This window comes from Tasmannia lanceolata, unplaced genomic scaffold (assembly GCF_043159265.1).
Source record: "Tasmannia lanceolata isolate RefF3 unplaced genomic scaffold, GAP_Taslan_0.1 ptg000003l, whole genome shotgun sequence".
Taxonomy (NCBI): domain Eukaryota; kingdom Viridiplantae; phylum Streptophyta; class Magnoliopsida; order Canellales; family Winteraceae; genus Tasmannia; species Tasmannia lanceolata.
Window position 1 is genome coordinate 42,856,462 of NW_027518680.1, and position 16,615 is coordinate 42,873,076.

The 16,615-nt window shown below is 40.2% G+C and overlaps 1 protein-coding gene across 1 annotated transcript in view; it reads right to left on the reverse strand.

Annotated features, from left to right (window-relative positions):
• The window catches only part of LOC143854723 (DEAD-box ATP-dependent RNA helicase 37-like), a 92,240-nt gene extending 83,942 nt beyond the window's left edge, over positions 1-8,298 (reverse strand). The window contains exon 1 of the mRNA XM_077364834.1: positions 7,004-8,298. The gene's annotated coding sequence lies outside the window, so the exon portion shown is untranslated. The remainder of the gene's footprint in view (positions 1-7,003) is intronic.
• Between the last annotated feature and the right edge of the window lie 8,317 nt (positions 8,299-16,615).

Genomic DNA, 16,615 nt, shown 5'->3' on the forward strand with positions numbered 1-16,615 from the left:
CCCTTGACTGTTATCACCCTGTTGTTTCTGATGAACTTAAGTTTCTGATGCAGCGAAGAAGGGATAACTCCAACCTTATGGAGCCAAGGTCGGCCAAGCAAGAGAAGGAAAGACGCTTTGATATCGAGCACTTGGAACTCTACTTGCTAGATTTCTCCTCCTATCAGAATTTTGGTTGCTAGTGTTCCAATAACATCGCGTCTGGTACCGTCATACGCCAGAATTCCTTGTTCAGAAGGGATGAAGTCATTCGGCCCAAATCCCAAGACAGTAGCAGTGGCTAACAGACATACGTTAAGTGCGGACCCATTGTCAACTAATACATCTGGGACCTTCTTCCCGCTACAGATAACAATGATTTTCAGTGGACACGTATGATTGCGACCCTCAGATGTCAGATCTTCATCAGTGAAAGAAAGAGTCTTGGACACCCTAGCCATCGCTACTAAACCAACTAGTTCATCAGATGTAATATCTACAGATACCTGTGCAGCATTCAACTCTCTTAGTACAACTTGACAGTGCTTTGGGAAAGCCACAAGCAAACCCCAAATTGAAATATTAGCCTGGGTCTTTTTAGGTTGATGTAAAAGATTCTCATCTTCTTCTTCTCAACTCGGCTTGTTTTGTTTCTGCGCTTCTGCGGCCCTTAGAACTTCAGCTGGGTTCTCAGCTCTCAACTCAACAAGTTTGAAGATTCTCCCACCACGAGTAACATGGCGGACTTCGTCACATTGATTGTTCAAGAAATCAAAGTCATCATCATCAAAGCTAAGAACATACAGAGCAACATCTTGGACTTCCTCTTCATCACATTGAAGAATATAGGGACCAATAGAAGACTCGTCATAGTCATCTTCATCTCCGTCCATCACATAAGGTTTCTCTTCCTCTACTCCTTCAATCTCCTCACCAAATGCCAAGACAGTCGGTGAATCAGAAGCGATAGCACAGATCAAGGAAGCATGGTCAAGAATATAGGGACCAATAGAAGACTCGTCATAGTCATCTTCATCTCCGCCCATCACATAAGGTTTCTCTTCCTCTACTCCTTCAATCTCCTCACCAAATGCCAAGACAGTCGGTGAATCAAAAGCGATAGCACAGATCAAGGAAGCATGGTCAAGAATAGGCTCTTCAGTAAAAACTGCCCCAAGTGTAGGTGGAGGTCATGCAACATGAGTTGGTAATGGATTCCGGGTAATGTTTGGCATAGATACAACAATTTTTTTCGCTTCTATCATATCCTGAATTTTATGCTTCAAGGCCATGCAGTTATCTGTTAGGTGCCCTGCTCCTTGATGATATGCACAATACTGATCTTCACGCCAATATCTGGAGAGAACAGGTGGTGGAGGTCTCGGTTCTAAGAGAGTGATCTTTTTGTCTCTTAGTAACTTCTTGAGAGCGACAGATAAGGGGTAAGGTAGCGGATCAAAATGCCTTTGCACTTTCTTCGTTGGCTGTTCTGTCTCTGCTACAACTCTTCTTACAGGGCGTGCAACACTCACATTGTTAACTTCGGTACCCTTCAACAACGCATCTTCAGTTACGGTTCCGGCCTTGATCAAGTGATTGAAATCAGAATAATACTGGGTCGCCATGAAGTGGTAATACTGTGAAGACAAGTTCTTAACCACAATTTTGATCTGATCTTCTTCAGGAGGGCGATTAGCAATTTCGTCTAAAGTTCCGAGTTCTTCGGGTTTCAGATGAAGGAACCACTTCTAAGCTACTCCTATCAGAGACATCGGAAATACCTTAGCGATCTGCTCTGGAGACAGCCCATACCCTTCTAGATTTGAAATGAACGACCTCAGACGACTCCACAGGCACCCCGTCCCATCATATTTATCAAGATCTAGCATTCTGAATTTTGGAGGAAGGGTGACACCAGGGAAAAGGAAAAACTCAGACATATTGATCTTCTTTGGGCCCTTAACTTGCATGCTTTCAACTTGTTGGGTCAACTTTTCAACTTTATCAACCAATTCCTTCTCCTTGTTTGGCTTAACTGATTGTGGGAGACAGTTCTCCTCTACATATTGCTCGTCATAGAAATAATCTTCAAGAGAGATGACAGACCGATTAAAGCCTGGAATCACATTAGGAGGATTTTGGACGACAGGTGCTTTCGAGGTAGCGGCTTTCTCACTTTTCAACTGAGTAACTTCTTCCTTTAGGGTAGATACCTCTCTTGTAAGGTTCCTCATTATGTCTCTCATTTTAGCCAACATCTCATTTGACTCAGCCATTTGGGTAAGACTATGGGAGACAAGTGAAAATAAAGCTGGTGAGATAGGTGAAGAAGATCTACGACTTAGTCTCGACTTAGAAGATTGTCGGGACCAAGTAGGCTGTGAAATGGTAACTTTTTTCGGAGCAATGGCTTTTGCTTAACTCAAACTCCTGAAATGGAAGTAAAAACACTAATTTAAATTAAGATAATCAGAAAGAATGTTATGAATAAATTGAAACAAGAGATAATACAAACACATCTCTCCTTTGGGTAAGAACCAGCAGTACAACAATTGTAAGAAGGGTCATGACAGCCCATCAAACCTAAATGAATAACCATCACACTTAGGGTGTTTCAGATAAAAATCCCGTACAATAACGGCATTACAAAAGGATTATGGCATGGTAAGCTCATGGTTTATCACTAACACTAAAGAATAGGGCCATACTCAGAAGGTTTTAAATAAAATCCGGCAGCATGACGGCCCCATAGAAGGATCATGGTAAGTTAAGCTCATGGTTTATCAATAACCCTAAATAATAGCGGTCACACTCAATATATTCTGGGTAAAATCCGGCAGCATAAAGACTGTACAAAGAGATGTGGTAAGGTAAGCACATGGTTTGGCAACAAGCCTAAAAGGATGATGACCACACTCAAGGTATTTAGAGAAAATTTGGGCAGCATGACGGCTATACTAGGAGAGGTGGTACGGTAAGCACATGGTTCGTTAACAAACCTAAAAGAATAATGATCACTCTAAGGTTTTAGGGAAAATCCGGCAGCTTGACGGCTGTACAAAGGGGTCTGGACAACTAAGTATAGAGAGTACGCCGACAAGGTCAAGATGAAACAGTGCTCTTAGCAAGAACACACACTCCGGTAATGATAATGGCAAAGTAGACTCATAATCGACAAGCGGAGCGCGATCTGGTCAGGATCAATCAAAGGATACGGTTCATGGAAGATAGATCATGGCTATAAAGACAATGAAGTGAAACCAATGATCTGATCATGATCTAAAGGACGGATAGATAAGGAGAATGGATTAGATTATGAAAGAAAACATATATATATACAAATATATATACATATATCCTAACTAGGGGCACCATTCCTAGTCTAATCTAGCGGAGTCAAGGAAGTCTTGACTCATGACAAACTCGTGAGTGTACTAGGACCGCGCTGTAGCCACATAAGGTGAGCTACCCTAGTCTATAAATGGATCAAGGCTCGTAACTCTAGGCTCCACATGTGTAAGCAACACATGTTCGTTCCTATATGAATGCAATATATATAAAAGCACATGCACTTCCTAGTTGGGTTTCACTAAGTCAACAAATATATTTATGTACATAATATATGTAAAATGAAAGTAGGGCTCGAGACTCAATGTATCGGGCACTATGCATATGATCCATACTTTAGATGTATAACACAAGTACGCCTAGTGTTATCTTCATTGCTCATCGGCTGCTGTAAACACAAGTACGCCTACTGTTTACGGCTGCAGCACTGACGCATAGCTTGGAAATAGATACGACAGTCCCATCAGGGTAATGACATCCCATCTGGCACGCACTGTATCTATCCCATGGAGCCAATAATGAAAAACAATGAAAGAAAATAATAAAATAAAAAATAATAATGAAAGAAGTAAAGAATGTTGTGCAGTGTGTGAATCCCACGTTTTATTTATGCACCTATTTGGTGCCCCTGGATTTCTAAACGAAAAGGTTCCCATCTATAATGATTTTACCCCAAATTTCTTCAAAATTAGTAAAAATGGTATTTTTACAGAGTTAGGCAATGTTCCAAGAACTTCCCAACAGAGTCGCCAGCATGTGGACCCCGATCCCAAGGACGGTGAGCGAGGGATACGAGATCCCTGTCAATTCTCTAAAATCTCCACAATGTGAAGGAGAGCTCTACCAAGGATCTCTCAAAATGGTGCCACTCACAGCATGGGTTGCGATGAAAATGAGTTACCTCTTGATCCGGAAACAAAAGCCTTGAAACCAAGAGGTATCTGAAGCAAAGAAAGAGTCGCCATCCAAGGAAGTAGGCCCTGGATCCCATGAAATACTCTGTCGCAACGGATAACCAGAGATACAAAAGTCCGTGTCTGGTGACGAATGAGGAAGATTCGAAGAGCACCCCCAATTCGCCCAAGTGCAAGCACCTGGTCTGTTATGCCATTTATTATTAAGTTTGAAGAGTTTTGGACGAAAATCAGATGAAATGGGAAAGAATATCCCCGAGAAAATGTCTATCTAAGCATGCATGACCCGGGGATGGGCAAAAGAAAATGAACATCCAAGTCCTAACTCAACTCATCTAATCCTAACTCACCACATCTAGGAAAGAGATAACAAATGCATACACAGCTACAGCTAAGCAAGATATCGCAAATATGATGAGATAAGCAGGAAAGCAGTAAATAGCTATAGCTAAGCAGATAATGACAGATAAAATGAATGAATAAATGCTACAGCTAAGCATGTGAATGGACAGATAAGCACAACATTAAACAACCAAAGTAGTAGAATAAACACACTAGCATGCGAGCCTATGTAAGAGATAATGCTAAGAAAATAATAATCAATCACATGCTAGAAAAGTAAGCAAGCTAACAGTAGCACACAAAAACTAAAGACAAACAAGCGATAAGCTAAAAGATGCAAGGAAGGAAAGGAACCAGAAAATCGACGGTGTGCGAGAACCAAAAATGCCATGCAAAAGAAAGGGGACATACGATAGACTCAGGGAGCGATTATAAAGGAATCGAGCTCAGTGATCATGATCCGCTAAAGATCGGACAAGTCTCGCGGTCGTCATAGCCTATCGTTGGGCTCAACGAGGACAATCCCTGTGAAGGGGCCACGCTACGTCGTCACCCGTCCCAAAACCCGATAAAACGTCGAAAAACCACGATCAAGATCGGAAATGGAATGAAAAGAGGGCTCCGAATGACCTGGCAATCACCATCCTTGCCCATTTTGGTTTTTGTTTTGAAAGGTTTGGAAGATTTTTTTTTATGTTTAAATGATTTTTTGAAGGGTTTAAATGATTTAATTGAAAAGTTTGACTGAACTCGGGATGACGGTCCCAAGCTGCCTACGTACCTTGTGGAAAGGGATCAAGCCAACGTAGTTCGAAACAACTTTTTGAAAAACGTTTTTGTGTTTTTTAAGCCTTTTGTTGTTTTTGGATTTTTGTATTTTTATGCATTTTTATCCCTTTTGATTGAAAGGGGGGTTTGGCTCAAGAGGTTGCCGTCCGTCATCGCCTAACCCCAAACAAATTTGAGTTCCCAAAATCGATGGGATCCCGAAATGCAGAGAGTACCCCAAGGAACAAAAGGAGAATGACTCTGAATGGAGAATAAACCCAAGGAAATGTCCCTATAATCGATGGAATCCCGAAGCCCGAGTAGGAACCCTAGGAACGTGAGGAGAGTGAACCCAAAGAAGAAGAAACCCCAAACCCTGTAAGAAATAATGATCACGAAGAAAAGAAAACCCCTAAGCCCCATGAGAAGTGACGAGATAAGAAAAGGGACATGAAGGGCAAAGGGGTGGCTCAAGAAACATTCCGTCATCACTGACCCCAACCCAATGAAAATTCCTAAGAAATAAAGAATAGCCCAATTGCTCATGAAACTCTAAACTCTAATGAGAACCCCTAATGATGGAAAGATGCTCAAAGACTCCTAAACGAAACCCAAGCCTAGAGGGGAAGAAGAGGAAAGGAAAAGGGACGAGCTTCGAGTAGCCTCGTCAAAGCCCCCAAAATAGCGGGTTACGCTTTCAAAAACACCCCTCTCTCTTTCTATCTCTCTTTTTATCAAAGCAGTGCTTAGAAGCTCCATAGTTCTACACTTAAAATTTCACGTGTACCTAACGGAACTAAAGAAGAGCGTAAGCGTAACTCCAAAACCTAGCAAATGAGTAAATACGCGTAAACGTAAAACCACTGAAATATGTGCATATGACTCCAAAACCTAAAAGATCAGGCGTCTATACCAATATTTCACATGCACATAATCACAAGGCTAAAGACGAACCAATGCATCATTTCAAAACTTGGATATCAGTACTAGCTCCCTAAAATTTTCTTAGGGAAACGATATCACTACAACCATGTTTTGACATTTACAGTAACTTATCTAACCGGTTAGTGTTCAAATCCCTTACAAATGGTCCCTACAACTGTTATAAGAATTGTCAATGCTACCATGTTTTGATATTAACATTTTCATGTTGTAATATTAATAGGGTAAGGAAATGATACTAATACTACCATGTTTTGATAACGGCACTAAGACACCTTGTCTTCTATTATTACCATAATGAGAGTGCCATCAACATAAAGTGCAGGCTTCAAAATATGGTATTGCAACCTACATCACCATAGCCCTGTTTTTATAATTACACTGGCTCACCATGCCTTCCCTTATAACAGTCAATCAAAGGCTATCATAGCTCCCAAAATAGGAACTCCAATAAACTAATCAAGGTCAAGAAGACAAGATGGCTCTGTGTAATTATTAAACATGGTTCTGCCAATATCATCTCTGCATCCTTGGGGTATTAATCTTAATATTACCAACATCTTTTAAAAAGGTTAGCATGACAGCTCAGGCAATAAAAGATTAGATGGTTAGTGCACTTATTAAAACATGGTTGTATTAATATCATTTCCCTTACTATAGCATAGCAGACCTCTTAAAAAAAACTAGTGTATATGAGAGAGTAGATTTACCGAGGATGGAATATGAAGATGGAAGCTCCTACTCCTTGTTTATCAGTCCAGAATGTTTGCAAAAATAGACGAGAATCAAATTCTCTTTTGGATAACCCGATGAAGGAAAATTTTCAGAGCCTACGTGATAGGAACGCGAATTGGACCGCGATTGGAACCGGGAGTGCTTACCACCTTCATGCTTCTATTTGCCCGTCATCTACTTGAGCTCGGAGTAAATTGACGGCGGTGGAGAAATTGCCCGGATTATAATGGTCTAGATTCGGGCTCCGAGATAACGAGGGCCGAATCTTTGGGTTTTGCCGGAGATGGGAGGTTACGAAAACAATCGTCGGAGAAGATGTTCTGTGGGGGACAAAAATGGGAATTGAGGTAGAGTGGATCGGATCGGGTTGAGAATGTGATGAATTTGGGGGTTTGTCTGATCTTGGTGGAGGTTGAAGAAATGGGTTTCAAGCTAAGGTTCTAAAGCTAGAGGGAGATCAAGGGTTGGTAGAGAAGAGGGTTTGGGGTAAAGAATCGGCACTGACGAGAAGAGGCCGATGGATTTATCTGTAAAATACGTACGATCTCCTTTTGCTCTCTTGATCTTCCTCTCTCTCTCTCAGATCTCTCTCTCTCTCCTTGTTGAAATAAAATGAAGAACCTCCAAAAATGTAAGATGAAAAGGAGATGGTGGATTTAAAGGGGGTTTGGCCGGATTCCGGCAAGGGTTCCCGGAGAAGAGAGTTGCAGCGGTGGCTGAGAAATGAAGGTGAAGGTGGAGGCTAGCTAGCGTCGGATTTAGATGGGGGAGTGGAGATGATGGCTGGGATGGGTTTTTAATGGAATAGGGTTTAAATCTTCGTGGACTTGAAGATGGAAGTTTGGGTAAGAAAATGGAGGAAGGTTTGGTGATGGTTGTGCTGATTTGGGTTTGGAGGTAGAAGAAGGTGGGGGTTTCAATGGAGGCAGAAGAAGGTGGGGGTTTCAATGGAGGCGAAGGTTGGAGATGGTCGGATTCCAGGCCAGAATCTACTAATTTCGCCGGTAGAAAAGGTGTTGGGGTTGAAGGAGATGGAGATTGGAAGCTCGGCTTGGTGACAGGGAGTGGTCGGAAGTGATGGAGGTGGTGGCCGATGGAGTGATTGGTGGTGTTGGAGGAGAGAAGATGGTCGAGGCCGGAATCGAGGCTTCGGGAATGTGGTCAGAAATGATGGCCGGAGGGTGGCTCGGCGATGGGGCAGCAAATCCCCTTCTTCTTCTCTCCCTCTCTGCTACTCCTTCTCTGATTTTCTTTTCTTGCTCCTTAAGAAAACCCCCCTTTTTCTTCCTTCGAACAGCAGCTTATCCCCTCTTATACTTAGGGTTTCTCTACCTTAAGGTATGATATCAACACACCTATGCTTTAATAATTGCACCCTCAACTTGCCTTTTATTATTTTGTAATTGTTTTTTGTTAGGGAACTAATACCGGCACACCCCTTGTTCCATATTTCAACCACTTTTCTTGCCTAGCTAGGGAAATGATAATGACACATCCTTGCTTAATTTTTGCGCAAACTTGACTTTTTTTTTCTTCATGTTATCTTCTTGCAGACCCTGGGAATGGTGATGACCATTGATGACTTTTTTTTAAACACCGAGGCGAGGAACAAGATGGGTTAGTGAAAATGCTATTTAGAGCTTAGTGGTACAAATGGGAGAGTGCTAATACCAAAAACCCAGGGGTATTTTGTGATCTTTGCAAACATTGGGAGCATGAAGGAGAGGATCAGGACCTTCGGTTCTAGAGTACATATGAGATTTTCTGGGTTGTCCTGCGTCGCGAAGGATGTTCAATAAGTTTTGCAACATGAAATTTTTGAAGCTTTTTTGCGTTTTAGGGCTCGATTCCTCGGAAATTTCAAAATTAGCTTCAGATATTTCAGGATTTTATTCGATTTGGTGGAAAATGGTCCAGTCAAAATGGGGTGTCTACAAATGTAGGAACTTTATCTAATAGATTATAATAGTTCAATCGAGTAGTGAGTGGGATCGTAGCAGGGATTCAACGGTAGATCATGCAAGACCTACAAGTAGGCCCCACTGCGATTATTGCTCCGTAGCCAATGCTACAATCGTATTGAGTCAGTGGCCTCCATCGAGATGTAACCATGAAGATAACCATCAAATCATTATTCCCCTTATCACATCCAATGTGCAAGTCTTTTCTCGAAGTCCACATCTACCCAGTTGAGTCCTATGGGGGGTGGACATTAACTACCCCTTGGGCTTACTCACGGTATACGTTACAGTCAAGTAGTGTTGGTCCACAAATACATTTGCTAAAACCATTTCAAAACTTATTTTGTGAAATCCTTTTGATATACACTTTATCAAATCCACCTGGCCAGGTATTTTTCAAGGCCTACTGCTCTGACCAAAACCGTAGATGTTATCTTATAAAATAGGTAGAGAATTTCATATCGGGTATCACTATTGACCTCGAAGGTTTGTCCAACACTCCAGTACTACCCTCTGGTGACTGTAAGAGAATCACGGTTAGATAGACAAAAAATGAGAGACTCGCCAACAGACCAATATGACCCCTCAGGTAAAAGGACATTTAAAGGGTCCTGTCTGGTAGAATAACTCAACTGTCTCCTATCTACAAGCTATTCTAATGTGATCCTGTTCAGTACGCAATCTCATTGTCGTACCCATTCTATCTTGCTTAGTGTCCACTACCTGAGTGATTGAGATAAGTCACTCCACATCTCGTTGTGGACCTCGATCCCGAGGAAGGTGAGGGACGAGCCCCCAACCGGCCTCTAAGATCTCCACATGTGAAGGAGAGCTCTACCAAAGAACTCTAAAAAGAGTGCCCCCACATCATCAGTGGCGATGTATATGAGATACCTCTTGATTGGGGACTAGCCCGGAACCAAGACGTACCTGGAACAAAGAAGAGTCGTCATCCAGGGAAGTCGGCCCTGGAACCCAAGAGATACTCTGTCACAAAGGATAACTAGAGAAAACAAAAGTCCGTGCCTGGTGATGAATGAGGAAGGTCCGAAGAGCACTCCCACCCGCCCGAGTGCAAGCACACGGTCTCTATGCCATTTATTTATTAATTTCGAAGAATTTTGGGCGAAAATCATGTGAAATGGGAAGAGTTATCTCTGAGAAGACGTCTACCTTAGCATACATGACCTGGGGATGGGCAAAAGAAAAAATAAACATCCTGATCCTAAGGAGAATCGATATTAGAACCATCTAACATTGGAATAGACACTAGGATCCGTCATCTCTTAAAGAGGCATGGAAAACTAATGCTTATCCAATATTAGGTAACCCTGCTACCTATCGCTATACATCATATCTAACATCCATGCCTAAAGAGAATTGGTACCAGTATCATCTGTCATCAGAATGAACACTAGAATCCGCCGTCTCTTCAGAAAGAGGCGGAGAAGACTAATGTTGATCTAATAACAGATAACCTGTTATCGATCTCTACCAATCACATCTAGTCCTAACTCATCACATCTAGAAAACAATAAATATACACATGCACAACTATAGCTAAAGAGACAAACCTGCACAGTGAGCAAACGTCAGTAGATGATAGCAAAAGTAATAATCAACAATAATAAAGAGCTATAGCTAAGCATATGATCAAGATAAATAAGTAGGTATATGCTAAAACTAAACATGTGAGGGCTACATCTAAACATATGGGAGCTACAACTAAGCATAAAATCTCCTAAAGAAAGTAACCACTCAATATGTCAGGGGGAGACATACTAGCAAAGTCACACAAGAGATATATCTAAAGAGAGGAAACACTCAAACATGCAAACAAGTACCAAACCACAGACCTCTAAAACTCTAACCACAAATGCTAAGACTCTAATGTGAAGTTTGACTCGGACCAGGTTGGCCATCCCGGCTGCTCTACGTATCCCGGCCTCGGGGAGAATCAGAGTCAATGTAGTTCGGTGGCCTATTTTAAACTACCTAAATGTGCCTAGACCTCTCTAGACTCGACACGACATGACTCGACTCATGTTTAAGTTGTTTAAGTATTTTAGACACGCCTATATGGTCCTAAACTAGTGCAAATCAACCTAGTCTAATGCAAGTAGGCCCTACATCCTATGTGTAACTAGGCTGAGACCCTAGAAACTGGACTAAGTAAGTGCATCATAATCTAGTCATCGGCTCGACTAAGTGTCTAACCGACCATGACTCGAGGCCTCCTAACTCTAGGGACACTCACACGATAAGACACAGTAAACAAGACCAAACAAGACTCTAGATAATCCAAACCCCCTCTCACACCATCCTAGAATTTAAGAGAAAGAGCTTTTTGAAAATATTTGTTTTTTAAAGTTTTTGTATTTTTGAAAGGATTTAAATGCTTTGTTTCCTCGGTTTGTAAGAGTATTCTTAAGAAAAATATGGTACTATGAGTATGTGTTCTAATAACTCTTTAAATTCTAAGGTAAAGTTGTTATTTCCCTTTTAAGACCATTCATACTTGAGGCAAATAGAACAAGTATAATTTGTGAACTTAAAGGTGCTATTCCTTTTTCCTTCTTCAAATTATTATAGTGATCCTTCTGGTGGTTTTGGAATGTCAAGTGACAGAAGAAATAATCCCCGTCTACAGTTCATCACTTCTTCTCTTCTATCTTTCATACCTTCCAGTTACACTTTCATATAGGCTTTACTTTGTAATTTTCTTACTTATACAATTGGTTTGAGGTTATTGTATATTCATGTCATAAACTTCAGTCCCTAGTTCCCTGCTAGTAAAAGATAATGGTAACTGTGTCACTTTGAGACCTTATGCTCAAGTAATCACTTGAAGAAGGTAGCAAATGTTACTGAGGAGTGGTTTTGCTATTCATGAAGACGTAATTGGAATACTATAAATGATGAATGGATTGACTGCTATAGGGTAGGCTGAATAAATTCATGAAAATAGAATATTATGGGCATCTTCGTTCATAAAAGGGAGGTCTTTGGGGTGACATTGTATAGGGTATATTATAGGTGGGCTGTTGCATATGTGGACAGCCACATAGATTAATTCTATAGACAGTAATAATATTTGAGATGGTGTGGGAGCAGGTTTTTTCCCTCGTTTGCGTAGGACGGCAAGGGATCACCACAATTGGGTTTTTAGGGGTTGTTATTGTAGACAGCCTCATTTTGCTACACTTTAATCAACAATAGCCTAATATATTGATATGTGGAATTTCACTGGTAAAATATGCATCCTCACATTCCCTGAAAACCAAAATGATAAAGAGATGTACCTGGTAAGATGATTTGATTCGAAAAATTAGAAAAATACCCTGATTGGTGACATTAGTGTGTTAAATCCATGTGAGAGTCCCTCTATCATGGATTTATATGTTTTAGGTCATTAATATCTCGATCTGACTTTACGGATTATCAATTGGGACAAAATAAGCTAGAGTCACTTCACAGCCGGGGCCCTAATTCCATTCCGAGATCCGATTTTCTTAAATCGTCAGATCAAGGGCAGATCTTGACCTGGGTATCTTTCTTTACTAAGAATTTGTGATCATTTAGTCAAAATAATATCTACCAAGGTTAATCTCAAATCAGGATTAAACATTGGGTTACTTAATTGAGCAAAAACCTAGTGAAATGTCACGGATCGCGGTAGGATGAATGAGATCCGTTGAAATTATCCCATTAAATCATCAATAATAGAACTTTTTAATTGTTGTTGATATATTGGTTTAATAATTTTAACTATTAATCCAAAATTGATCGAGTTGGTTGGTTCGTTTGGATCACCGATTTGCCCAATATTTGGAAAAGCGATCTGCCGATTGAGATCGATGGCTCTTGTTGGTCAAAAAATTTGGAATCAATATTTCTAAAACAATGTTGGGCTTAAATGAAAGAGAAAAAAAATTAAAGATTCCAACGGCGAAAGAATTACCGAAATCGGACTTCAAAATCTCCTGAAAACCACGTTTTTCGATTTTCACATTCAAAATATTTAAAAAATCTTTTATAAAGTTTCTAGGAGATTTGGAGGCATCATCTCGTCCATTCTTTCGATCCCCTAAAGATCGCAATTGACCTCAACCACCCAATCTCATTCCATATCTTTTACAAAGATTCGAGAAGATTTGGAGGCATCATCTTGTCCATTCTTTCGATCCCCTAAAGATTGCAATTGATCTCAACCACCCAAATCATTGCCATTCTCTGCAAAAGCAAGCAATTTGGACACTTACTTTGTCCTCCAAATTTGTTTCCAAAGTCACAAAGATTCCAAGGACAAGTGGCATAATCCTGGACCTTGAATTGATTCTAAATCTTTAGTGCTCGATCCATGCCACACAAATACTTGTTATTTTAAAAAGATCATGTCTAAAAGAAAAGGTGCTAAAGAGGAAGAAGAATATTCTAGAATAATGCAATCTTGGCCATCATTTTTATTCCTTTTTCCATCACTCAATCTCCACCCTACACCTTTAGGCTCCCAAGAAGGCAACCTAGCTCACCCTTCACCTATAAATACCCATGCTCTCTTCTTCTCTCTACAGAATTCAAGACTCCATGGGAGCTCACACAAAAAAATCTCAGCTCTCTCTCTCCTTCCAAATTCGTCCCATCCTCGTTCCTCTCTCACCTCTTCCCTCTCTCCCTCTTTGGTTGTGGAGTTTTACGAGCCATCGCTAAGGAATCATTTAAAGAGCATCTTCAAAGAATCATCTAAGAGCATGGATCGACTCCAAACTATGAAGAGGTAGGCCTTTTATTATTAAATTCATCTTAGACTAGGTTTCATTTTAGAATTCATGATAATTTAGTTCATGTCGTTCTCATATAGGATCCATGGGTTAAAAAATAATAATGATTCATATATTCTGTTCTCTTTGAATTTTAATTCGTGCATATCTTCTTCTCTTCCCCTTTATTTTTTATTTTTTTATGCCTGAACCCAACATAGCCAATCCTCTTTAGCCTAGCCGAATACCCTACACTCATTTCCCCTAGAATTGCTTGCCCAGTGCCTTAGACGCCCACCCAGAATTGCCTGTCCAGTGCTGTAGACACCCCATTTTGCTCTGCTGTAATCAACAAAGAAGTTAGTGTTCTTGTTATTAGTCTTCTTCAGTGTTTCCCATTCCCGTGTCCGTCCCTTATGCTTTCTCAATCTTTCCGATCATTTCCGCAATGTTCCGTATTTTTCTTTTCGCTAAGTGTTGAGAATGGTTATGCAGAAGAATCCAAGCCAGGGGAGAATTCGGACAGATTCGGTGGGCCCGCATTGAGCATTTATTGAATTTGGACCGATTTGATGGGCCCGCATTGAATATTTTTTTAGATTTGGATCAAACGGGGGGCCCGCTTTGTTTTTAAATGAAAAATGAATTTCGAGCCTATGTCGATCCAGTGTATAAAAATGTCCATCAAGGGAATAGTCAAGATTTCAAGGAGGTTATTTTAACAATTAATTTTGTTGTGGCTAGCGAATTGAATTGTTCGGATAATTCTCGGAAATAATTTTTGAGAGCACATGCAAGTGGGGTCGGCTATATTTTCTACACCATTTGGTCAAATTATAAAGTGGGGCCCGCTAAGTGTTTTTTAACATAAAACTACAAATATTGGGAAAATGTCCAAGTCTTATGAGGGCCTCACCCATTTTGTTCGAGGCTCATTTACAATTTGTATCCTATATAAATTAGAGGAAGATGCTCTATTGTTTCAATGGTTCGGATCATGGAAATGATTTGGGGGTGCAACCTAATTACACTATGGCTCAACAAATGGACGGTTCGGATGGACCAATGGATGGAGATGTGCAGCCCATTTTTGAATGTGGAAGGAATATGGGTTGTTGCTATCTTGAACAGATTCTGTTTTGGGCAAAGAGGTCATGTTTGGGGAATTCGATTTCTTTGATATTTTTAAAGAACTTGTTTTGCAAATTCCAAGGTTCTATGAAAAGAAAAGAAAGAGATCTCGGCAAGGATTCCTTAAAAAAATGAAGGGAATTATGGCAATAGTCTCTTTTGATCATAAAAGGGGAAGAATAGCAATGGTCTAAAGGAGGATGGACTCTCGCTCTGGACAGAAAAAGAAGGAAAAAAAAAAGAAAAAGAAAACCAACGGCCTTGGCGGAGAGATATGATTCGAATCATCCCTCCCATAGCCATCGACTGATCTCACAGTTCTGCTCTCTCTCTCTCGACAGACGGGGGACTCTCCCATGCTCTCTCTCAATCTCTCAACAGTCCCCATCTCTCAGATATCTCTCTCCGCCTCCCTCACTCTCCCTTAGCCTCTCTCTATCATTCTCATCTCTGACGTTTCCACTCTTCCCCAATATCTCTCACCACAGCAGTCTTCCTTTTAAAAATAAAAAAAAGAAAGAAAGAGAGAGAAAACGTGAACAAGAACAGAGCATCGCATGCTCTGTTTTTGTTCCACGTTCTCTCTCTCTCTCTCTCTATCTATCTCTCTTATGCTATCTCTCCCTCTTTTACTCTCTCTCTTATACTATCTCTCTTATGCTATCTCACTCTCTCAATCCCACTCCCTCTCGTTCTGTTCATCTCTATCTCTCACTCCCTCTATCTCTCTGCCAATCCCACTCCCTCTCGTTCTGTCCATTTCTCTCTCTCTCTCTTTCTTTCTCCCCATTCACAGTGAGGAGAGCAAAGAAGAAAAAACAAAAATCAAGAGGAAGAAAGGCGGAGCGGATCGCACATCGGCGGGATATTTTCGGATTTTTCGGCTCTCGGATTCGGCGAGGATTTCGACCACAGGTAGGTGCTCAATTTTTGGATTTTTCCCAGATGATTTGGCATTTTTTTATGAATTTTGCATGGTTTTTAGCATTTAATTAAATTTAATTCAATATTAAATGTGTGAACTAAAAATCATGATTTGCATGAGTGTTTCAAATCCGTTTCGTCCCAAAATTTAATACGATGTTCTATTTAAATAGATTAAAATAACTATCGGATCGGATCGGAAATTGGATCAACGGTTTTTTAGAATTTGAGTGAAGAGTAGAATTTTATTTAAAATATTGGCTGAGAAATTACGAAATTCGAAAAAATAGCCATCTCAGGATGATCTATTTTTTGGAATTTCAAATTTTTCTTGTGTTCATCACATCAGAACAGGGTTGGAGGACATTTTCCGGAATCATAATTTTCTCGAAAATCGTGTTTTAAAAATAGAAAACTCTTCAAAAATATCTTTTCGACGAAGAAAAATAAAATATATACTAAACGAATTCTAACATTAATGAAATTTTGTGGAAAAATAATATGATACCGGTACATTCTACCATGAATTTTTGAGAAGTTTTGGAATTGGTTTGGTATATTATTTTATGCTTTCTTTGAAAATTATCAGATTTTGGGAGAATTTTTACAGACGTCAGATCACAGATAAAATTTCCAAACTTTTTACAGTAGTCTTATATTCCATATTTCTAGTTTCTGTAAAACTTTCAAGTGATTTAGATCTTTTTTCATATGGGATGTATTGTTAATTCATAATCTTGTCTAAAAATTGAAAAATCTGAAAATGATAGTAAATGGTTTCCACAATTCATGAAAATCTCACAGCATGCTA